General features: G+C 36.8%; 1 non-coding gene across 1 annotated transcript; it reads left to right on the top strand.

Moving 5' to 3' along the window:
* The first annotated feature begins 8,976 nt into the window (after positions 1 to 8,976).
* Positions 8,977 to 9,121, top strand: LOC118012804. Its single transcript, XR_004679842.1, has one exon. It is a non-coding gene; the product is annotated as a U4 spliceosomal RNA (small nuclear RNA).
* The last annotated feature ends 451 nt before the right edge of the window (positions 9,122 to 9,572 follow it).

The following is a 9,572-nucleotide window of genomic DNA, read 5'->3' as shown; positions in this document are numbered from 1 at the left end:
TTGAGTTATTCTGATATCTGCAGAAACTTTGTTATATGAATACAAGACCTGATTATAGTCTGAGTATAGTGTATAGATTACATTTGGGATATGGCACATCACAATTGATTTCCAATAGCTGGTGAATTTTCTCAATGATACTCTAACATTGTCATTGTTGATTTTGTCAATTGCTGGTGACACTGGGATAGTGTCCATAACTTTCACAAATAACAATTTAAATTTTAAAATGTGGTGGTGAAGTCTTGATTTCAAGTGGTTTAAAGAGCTAGGAAGTGAGTATAGATGAAATTTTAAGATATTTTGTGGAGAAGGAAATAATTAGGTGTCAGGAATGGGGTTGGAACTTGAGGGAGTGTTAGGGACCAGGTTTTATGTGAAATAAAGAAATATGAAGGGAGAGGAGGGCAGAAAGGAGGAGGAGTGAAATGAAAGGGAGAAAGGAGAAGAGGAGAAAGAGAAGGAAAGAAGCAGCAAGAGATAAAAAGAAAAAGAGCTTTCCAGTAGAAAATATGATTATGCTGGTTGGTTCATAATTTTGTAATACTTTTTGATAATTTATTGTCAACATCAAACTGAGATGACCTTTGATAATATATTCTTTTATTTATTTTTTTAATTTTAATTTTTTTTAAAGATTTTATTTATTTGAGCGAGAGAGACCAGCTAGGCAGAGAGGCAGAGGGAGAGGGAGAAGCAGACTCCTCACTGAGCAAGGAGCCCAATGTGGGGCTAGATTCCAGGATCCTGAGATCATGACCTGAGCTGAAGGCAGAAACTTAACAGACTGAGCCACCAAGCCCCCCCCCCCCCGCTTTTTTATTTAAATACAATTAGCCAACATATACTATATCATTAGTTTCAGATGTAGTGTTTAATAATTTATCAGTTTCATATAAACCCAGTGCTCATCACATCACGAGCCCTCTTAAAAAGCCCATCACCCAATTACCCCATCCTCCCACCCACCTCCCCTCCAGCAACCCTCAGTTTGTTTCCTATAGTTAAGTCTCTCATTGTTTTTCTCCCTCTTTGATGACTTCCCATTCTGTTTTCCCTCCCTTCCCCTATGGTCCTCTGCCCTGTTTCTTATGTTCCACACATGAGTGAAACCTTATGATAATTGTCTTTCTCTGATTGACTTATTCTACTCAGCATAATAACCTCCAGTTCTATCCACATCAGTGTAAATAGTAAGTATTCATCCTTTCTGATGACTGAGTAATATTCCATTGTGTGTGTGTGTGTGTATATATATATATATGTATATACACCACATCTTTATCCATTCATCTGTTGATGGACATCTCAGCTCTTTCCACAGTTTGGCTATTGTGGACATTGCTGCTATGAACATTGGGGTGCAGGTGCCCCTTTGGATCACTACATCTGTGTATCTTTGGGGTAAATACCTAGTAGTGAAATTGCTGGGTCGTAGGGTAGCTCTATTTTTAATTTCTTGAGGAACATCCATACCGTTTTTCTGAGTGGCTGTACCAGCTTGCATTCCCAGCAACAATGTAAGAGTGTTCCCCTTTCTCCACATCCTCACTTTGATAACATATTCTGATTTTAAACTACTGTAGTAGAAAGTTATAAAACATTATTTTAAATCTTTTAAAAAATGGAACACTCCAAATTGTGCTCCATGGGACCGAGGCTAGTACAACAAGAAGTTGTCGAGCTCTTTGGCCTTGGAATTCAGTCATTAAGAGAGGAGCTGCCAACTCAGCTCTGCTTTACCAACAGGAGAGTGAGTTTGCTTCACTCTTCTCTGACCTCCAGCACAGAAGGCAGGCTGTCTGTAGACTTTGTAAGATTAAGGAAGTTCTTCCCTTTGAGGGCAAGACCCCCATTTGCTATTTGACCTCTTCCTGGAATCCTAAGGTGATAGAATAGCCATTAACAAGAAAGCAAGTAATGAAGAGAAATTAAGGAACGCATTTTAATGAGGATTTTTATAGATGAATTCATAATGATTCTTGGTTGGCATACAGACTTTCTTGGTTCACTAAATGATCAATGCAATAAATTCTTTACATTCCCTCAAATTCTAGAATATTTTATATTTTTAGAAGTAAGTTCTTTCAACTTGAGTGATTCTCAAACATTTAATTTATATATTTTTTTGAGATCTTTGGAATATATCAATTACCATGAAGAATATAATTCATTTGTAAGATTAAACTGAAGTCGTGTGAACAACATCCTCGTATTATATGTGATGTAGAGTGTTCATGGATAAAAAGAGAAAGTTCAAGAATATGTCTTTGAAGAGAAATTATTTAGGAATTAAGGTAAAATATGAAGTTGGAAGTTTCCTTCTGTGTTTTCTTGTTCCGTGCTAGCAGAAAGCCCCTGGATTACAAAGACTACTTGTTCCTCTGTTGTAACTGCCACTGTGTCCTGCTAGTTTCATTCAGCAGAAGAGGGGGTTAAATGATTCTTGATTAATAGATCCTCATTTCTCTCCTTCCCACCTCTTTCAAGCTTTGGTATCATGTAATTAATGTTAAATTTGTATCTATGCTATCTTAAATAGCTCAGATCTAAAAAGCCATAATTTAGTTGGTTAAATGTAAATACTGCTTCTCCCTGGCACCCACCCCAAATATGACTGTAAAATGCACAGTAAATATAGGAGAGGTATATTAATAGTAATTAATGGGTATGTTTTTATTTGACACTTCTGTGTTTTTCTAAAAAAAGCAGCCATGTCTTTTTTTTCCCAAAGATTTTATTTATTTATTTGACAGAGAGAGAGAGAGAGCACAAGCAGAGGGAGCAGCAGAGGGAGAGGGAGAAGCAGGCTCTCTGCTGAGTTGGGAGCCTGATGCAGAGCTCAATCCCAGGACCCTGGGATCATGACCTGAGCCAAAGGAAGATGCTTAACTGACTGAGCCACCCAGACACCCCAAAGATTTTATTTTTTAAGTAATTTCTACACCCGATGGGGGGCTTGAACTCACAACCCTGAGATTAAGAGTCTCATGCTCCACCAACTGACCCAGCCAGGCACCCCAGCAGCCATATCTTTATAACAAAACTTTAAACATCATTTAAAATTATTTTGAAAGCTCATGGTAGATAAAGTATCTTCCCCAAATTTCCTGCCTCCAAAAGTTTATGTAATTCTGTGCGTAATGGGATTTGATATTTGCCAATGTGTTCTACTTAGTCACCTCCATGAACATTCTATCATTCAGCATGTGGCTGGAAAAACAGAAGCCTCCCTCCATCTTTGAGATGGAGGGAATTAATACAGGGAATTGATCACCCAGGTGATGGAAAACAGAGAAGCTAAACAAGGGTCAGTTAAGGCAACCCAGAGAAGCTCTAATCACTCTTAGTCTGAAGGGACAACAGATGAATATGTGGTTACCAGAAACCAAAAGCTGGACTGAGGGTGGAGCTAGGACCATAATGAGCAGTGATTGCTGGGGACAAGGGCTGGGGGTGCTACCAGCAAGAGCTGGAGCCATGGAGGAGACATGGGCACTGTCATTCCTTAGGGCACAAGAAGAGAAGAAATATCCTCAATTCTCCCTGCAAGGAGAACTGTTAGTCTTTTGAAGACTTCTTCTGTGTTTTGATACTGAGGACAGGAATTAGCCATACCTAAACTGAATTTTGTTCAATAGTGACAGTCTGCAAGAGTCAGAGTCAGTAAATATAAAGATTAGTTCATAAGAGATCAGATAATATTTATCAATGTGGTAAAGCAAGGTTGTCTTTTTATCCTTTTTTTACATTATAATGTAAAATGTAATGATTTTGTGCAAATTTTGAAAGACTTTTATCTATGCCCTCCCACTTGTCACTCTGTAGTATAGAGAATAGAAAATTAATAATAGCTGTATTTATTTATACTTTCTATGTGCAAAACTTTGTTCTAAGAGATTTATGTATATTAATGCTCTTAATTCTCAAAACAATCTCATGAGGTAAGTAGTATGATTAACCCATTTTATGGAAGAGGAAGTTGAAACACAGAGAGGTTAGCTAAGGGCACACTACTACATATAGATGACATAGTTATATTTTAGGGTACTAGAAGTGGCCTTTGTAATCAGCTATGCTTTGTGATTATTTCCACAAAAAAGGTCCTCAGATAAAATTCTTCTAAAATGGAACACTGTTTTCTTGTAGACATTGCCCACACAACAGCACCTTAAACCAAGCCATCATCCTCTCTGGATGGTGGACTCTGGACTCATCTTGTCCCTCTCATTCTTGTGCTCTTCAGTCTATATTCAGCAGGGCAGCCAGAATAACCTTTTAAAAACACACTTTCTCTTCTCAAAGTCCTCCAGGGGTTGTCCATTGTTAGATTAGTAACATTACTCAAAAATACTGTATAATGGGTCTTATTGGGCAGGCATAACCCAGTGAGTTTGAAGTGCTTTTGCTTTCCTGGTGTGACCAGGCAGCCATTTACCTACCCATCTCCACTTGAAAGGACATTGTCTTTACCTTTCTTCTACTCAGAGGCCATGGGCTAGCTCCGTACATGAGTCAGAAGAGTCATCCTGAAATTATCTTCACCTTCTACTTATAAGAAAAGCATTGATCCTTAAGCAGCAGAGTTTCAGAAAGTCTGGAAACTTGAATGTTAGACACAACTCATCCCTAGAGACCCCCTGAGGGCCTGTGAGTCTGCTGGAGCTTCTGGCAAAGTGACAGCCATTTTGTAATGTCTCTCAATGGTGCTATTTGTTTTGGCCTTTCCTGGGTAAATTTGGTACGCAGCCAGGGCAACAGAGGGCACTCCTCAGACTAGAGTTGGAAGAGTCAGCTAGGGTGAATCTCTAAGTAGAAGAGAGGGATGTAGGGCAAAGGAAACTGGCTAAGGACACAGATGAGCTAAAATTCACAACTTACTTATATTTGAACAAACATCAAAACCCCAAAGAATGCTACAGTGGGCCTTCACACACTGGGAGAAATGCTTAGTCCCTGGGGTGCTCTACATTTCATCCCTGTGGCAATGAACCATGCCAGGATTTCAACCTAAGTGTTGATCTTAACTAGTTAAATATCTTAGGTGTTTCATATGTATGATTAATGAATAAGAGACAGTATGAAAAGCTTGACACCATCTTTGGCTTGGCTAGTTGCATTCATATTTCTGAGAAATAAGAAAGAAGATTAACTGGTATTGAAATATAAGGAATATTTGACTCGATGATAAATAAAGGGCATGACAAAATATCTTTGGCAAGATTATGCTCTCATAGACTAGTTGCAGCTGTTCAAAATTACTAGAATAACTCAAGAAAAAGTTTTTGTTTTCGTTTTTCATTGCTTCGCGAATTTGGCAAAGGTGGGCTGTGCATGATGACTACAACTAGAATAATGTTATTACTAGTTGTCATACTTTAATCTAAATAAGTAGCCATAATTCTTCCCAAGACTTTATTGCTTATGATACATTAAGTCCTATGGGTTCTATAAAAGAACTTTGAAACCTCTCTCATTGCTTCAGACTTTATGCAGCCAAAATAATTACTGAAGACATTTCAGCCTGCATTTTTTTTCAATTCAGAGGTCATTCGCACTGACTTTTCTTGCTTTGACTTCATGCAAGACATCATTAATCACATGTACTATTAAAATGTTAACTCTCCCTTCAAATACTTCAGTAATGTACATATGTACTTAACTATATATTTTTAAATCTGAATCAATGAAAACTACCTCTTGGATGAAGAAAAAACTCATTTGTTTTATTGCACCTTACATTGCAAGACATCACAATCTAGTACCTCGTAAATATTTTTCCCTCTTAAATCATTGCCTGGAAAATAGTTTTGCCTCACTTTTTCCATAAAGCTGAAGTTGTAGAGGTCAAACTTTTTGTAAATGATACAAAAGAATTTCCTCCATGAATAATCACAAGCTCATGCAATTGGAAGTGTCTTCACGAAGTGACATAGTTCTGGGGCGCCTGGGTAGCTCAGATGGTTAAGCGTCTGCCTTCAGCTCAGGTCATGATCCCAGGGTCCTGAGATCGAGTCCCGCATCGGGCTCCCTGCTAGGCGGGGAGCCTGCTTCTCCCTCTGCCTCTGCCTCTGCCTCTCTCTCTCTCTCTCTGACTCTCATGAATAAATAAATAAAACATTAAAAAAAAAAAAAGAAATGACATAGTTCTGCACGAAGCCAGATATGTCCACTACATGCTGACAGTTATTCTATTATTCGGATGCCCTGAGACCGACTATCCAGACCTTCTTGCTATGATAGCCTGTCTCATATTAAATCAGCTTTTTTCATTGTTTTTTGTTCTATGAAGCTTTATCTGATGCTGAATTTTTTAAAGTTATTTTTCATTCCAGTTAGTTAACCTACAGTGTTATATTAGTGTCAAGTGTACAATATATTAGAATATATATTAATTTCAGTTTCATATATCATCTAGTGCACTCCTCAATCCCCATCACCTATTTAATCCATCTCCCCCACCCCCACCCCCTTCTGGTAACCATCAGATTGTTTTCTATAATTAAGAATCTGTTTCTTGCTTTGTCTCTTTCTTTCTCTCTCTCTTTTTTTTATGTGTGTTTGTTTTGTTTCTTAAATTCCACATATGAGTAAAATCATATGGTACTTGTCTTACTCTGACTGGCTTATTCTGTTTAGCTTATACTCTCTAGCTGCATCCATGTCATTGTAAATGGCAAGATTTCATTCTTTTTTTTAATGGCTGAATAGTATACACACACACACACACACACAGACACTACATCTTCTGTGTCCATTCGTCAGCTGATGGACAGTTGGGCTGCTTCCATATCTTAGCTATTGTAAATAATGCTGCTATAAACACCGAGGTGTGTGTATCCCTTTGAATTGGTGTTTTTATATTCTTTGGGTAAATACCCAGTAGTGTGATTGTTGGATCATAAGGTAGTTCTATTTTTTAACTTTCTGAGGACCCTCCGTACTATTTTCCACATTGGCTGCACCAGTTTGCATTCCCACTAACAGTGCAAGAGGGTTTCCCTTTCTCCACATCTCATCAACACCTGTTGTTTCTTGTGTTGATTTTAGCCATTCTGAGAGGTATGAGGTGATATCGCATTGTAGTTTTGATTTGCATTTCCATGGTGGTAAGTGATGATGAGCATCTTTTCATGTGTCTGTTGGCCATCTGGACATCTTTGGAGAAATGTCTGTTCATGTCTTCTGCCCATTTTTTAATTGGATTATTTGTTTTTTGCATGTTAGGTTTGATTAAGTTCTTTATATATTTTGGATGCTAACCCTTTATCAGATATGTCCTTTGCAAACATCTTCTCCCATTCCATAGGTTGTCTTTTAGTTTTGTTGATTGTTTCTTTCAATTTCTTTCTGTTTTGAAACTTTTTATTTTGATGTAGACTCAATAGTTTATTTTTGCTTTTGTTTCCCTTGCCTCGAGAGACATATCTTAAAAGAAGTTGCATGGCTGATGTTAAAGAAGTTACTGCCTGTGTTCTCCTCTAGGATAGTTATGGTTTCGGGTCTCACATTTAGGTCTTTAATTCATTTGAATTTATTTTTGTGTATGGTGTAAGAAAGTGTCCAGTTTCATTCTTTTACATGTTGCCATCTAGTTTTTCAACACCATTTGTTGAAGAGACTGTCTTTTTCCTACTGGGGATGTTCTTTCTTGCTATGTTGAAGATTAATTGACCATATAATTGTGGTTTATTTCTGAGTTTTCCATTCTGTTCCATTGATCTCTGTGTCTATTTTTGTGCCAGTACCACACTGTTTTGATTACTACAGCTTAGTAATACAACTTGAAGTCTGGAATTGCGATACTTCTAGCTTTGCTTTTCTTTTTTAAGATAGCTTTGGCTATTCAGGGTCTTTTGTGGTTCCATATAAATTTTAGTATGGGTTGTTCTAGTTCTGTGAAAAATGCTGTTGGTATTTTGATAGAGATTGCATTCAACGTGCAGATTACTTTGGGTAGTATAGACATTTTAACAATATTTGTTCTTCCAATCCATGAGCGTAGAATGTCTCTCCATTTCTTGTGTCATAATTTCTTTTATTAGTGTTTTATAGTTTTAGAGTATAGGTCTTTAACTACTTTGGTTAGGTTTGTTCTTATATATCTTATTATTTTGGGTGCAATTGTAAATGGGATTGTTTTCTTAATTTCTCTTTCTGGTGTTTCATTATTGGTGTATACAGATGCAGATTTCTGTACCTTGATTTTGTATCCTGTGACTTTACTGAATTTGTTTATCAGTTCTAGCAGGGTTTGTTTGTCTTTTTTTTTTTTTTTTTTTGGTGGAGTCTTTAGGGTTTTCTATATATAGTATCATGTCATCTGCAAATAGTGAAAGTTTTACTTCTTCCTTACTGATTTGGATTCCATTTATTTATTTATTTATTTATTTATTTATTTATTTATTTATTTATTGTTATCTGACTGCTATGGCTAGGACTTCTGGTACTATGTTGAATAAAAGTGGTGAGAGTGGACATCTTTGTCTTGTTCCTGACCTTAGGGGAAATCTCTCAGTTTTTTTCCCATTAAGGATGATGTTAGCTGTGGGTTTTTCATAGATGGCCCTTATTATATGGAGGTATGTTCCCTCTAACCTATTTTGTTGAGGGTTTTTATCATGAGTGAATGTTGTACTTTGTGAAATGCTTTTTCTGGAATCTATTGAAAGGATCATATGGTTCTTATCCTTTCTCCTACTGATGTGATGTATCACATTGATTGATTTGTGAATATTGAACCACACTCACAACCCAGGAATAAATCCCACTTGGTTGTGGTGAATTATTTTTTAAATGTATTGTTGAATATGGTTTCCTAGTATTCTGTTGAGATTTTTGGCATCTGTGTTCATCAGGGATATTGGCCTGTAGTTCTCCTTTTTTGTGGTGTCTTTATCTGGCTTTGGTATCTGGGCAATGCTGCCCTCATAGGATGAATTCGGAAGCTTTCCTTCCTTTTATATTTTTTGGAGTAGCTTTGTGCAGTGGCAGTATTGTAGCCAATGAGGTTTATCCAAGACGCGATTATTGCTAATTGAAAACTTTTCTATTTTTTGGAGTAGTTTAAGAGGAATAGGTATTAATTCTTTAAATGTTTGGTAAAATTTGCCTGTGAATCCATCTGGTCCTGGACTTTTGTTTGTTGGGATTTACTGGCTCCATTTCTTTGCTGGTTATCAGTCTATTCAAATTTTCTATTTCTTCCGGTTTCAGTTTTGGTAGTTTATATGTTTCTAGGAATTTACCCATTTCTTCTAGGTTGTCCAATTTGTTAGCATATAATTTTTCATAAAATTCTCTTATGATTGTTTATATTTCTGTGGTGTTGGTTGTTATTTCTCCTCTTATTTATTTGAGTCCTTTCTCTTTTTTCTTAATAAATCTGGCTAGAGGTTTATCAATTTTATTGATTTTTTTCGAAGAACCAGATTCTGTTTTCATTGATCTGTTCTTTGGTGTTTTTTTTTTTTTTTAGTTTCTTTTTTTTTTTAAGAGTTTATTTCTTTATTTGACAGAGAGAGAATGTGAGAGAGAGCACAGAAGCAAGGCGAGTGGCAGGCAGAGGGAGA

Source organism: Mirounga leonina, unplaced genomic scaffold, assembly GCF_011800145.1.
Source record: "Mirounga leonina isolate KUSES-001 unplaced genomic scaffold, KU_Mleo_1.0 Mir_151, whole genome shotgun sequence".
Lineage (NCBI taxonomy): Eukaryota > Metazoa > Chordata > Mammalia > Carnivora > Phocidae > Mirounga > Mirounga leonina.
This window is presented reverse-complemented; position numbering and strand designations above follow the sequence as displayed.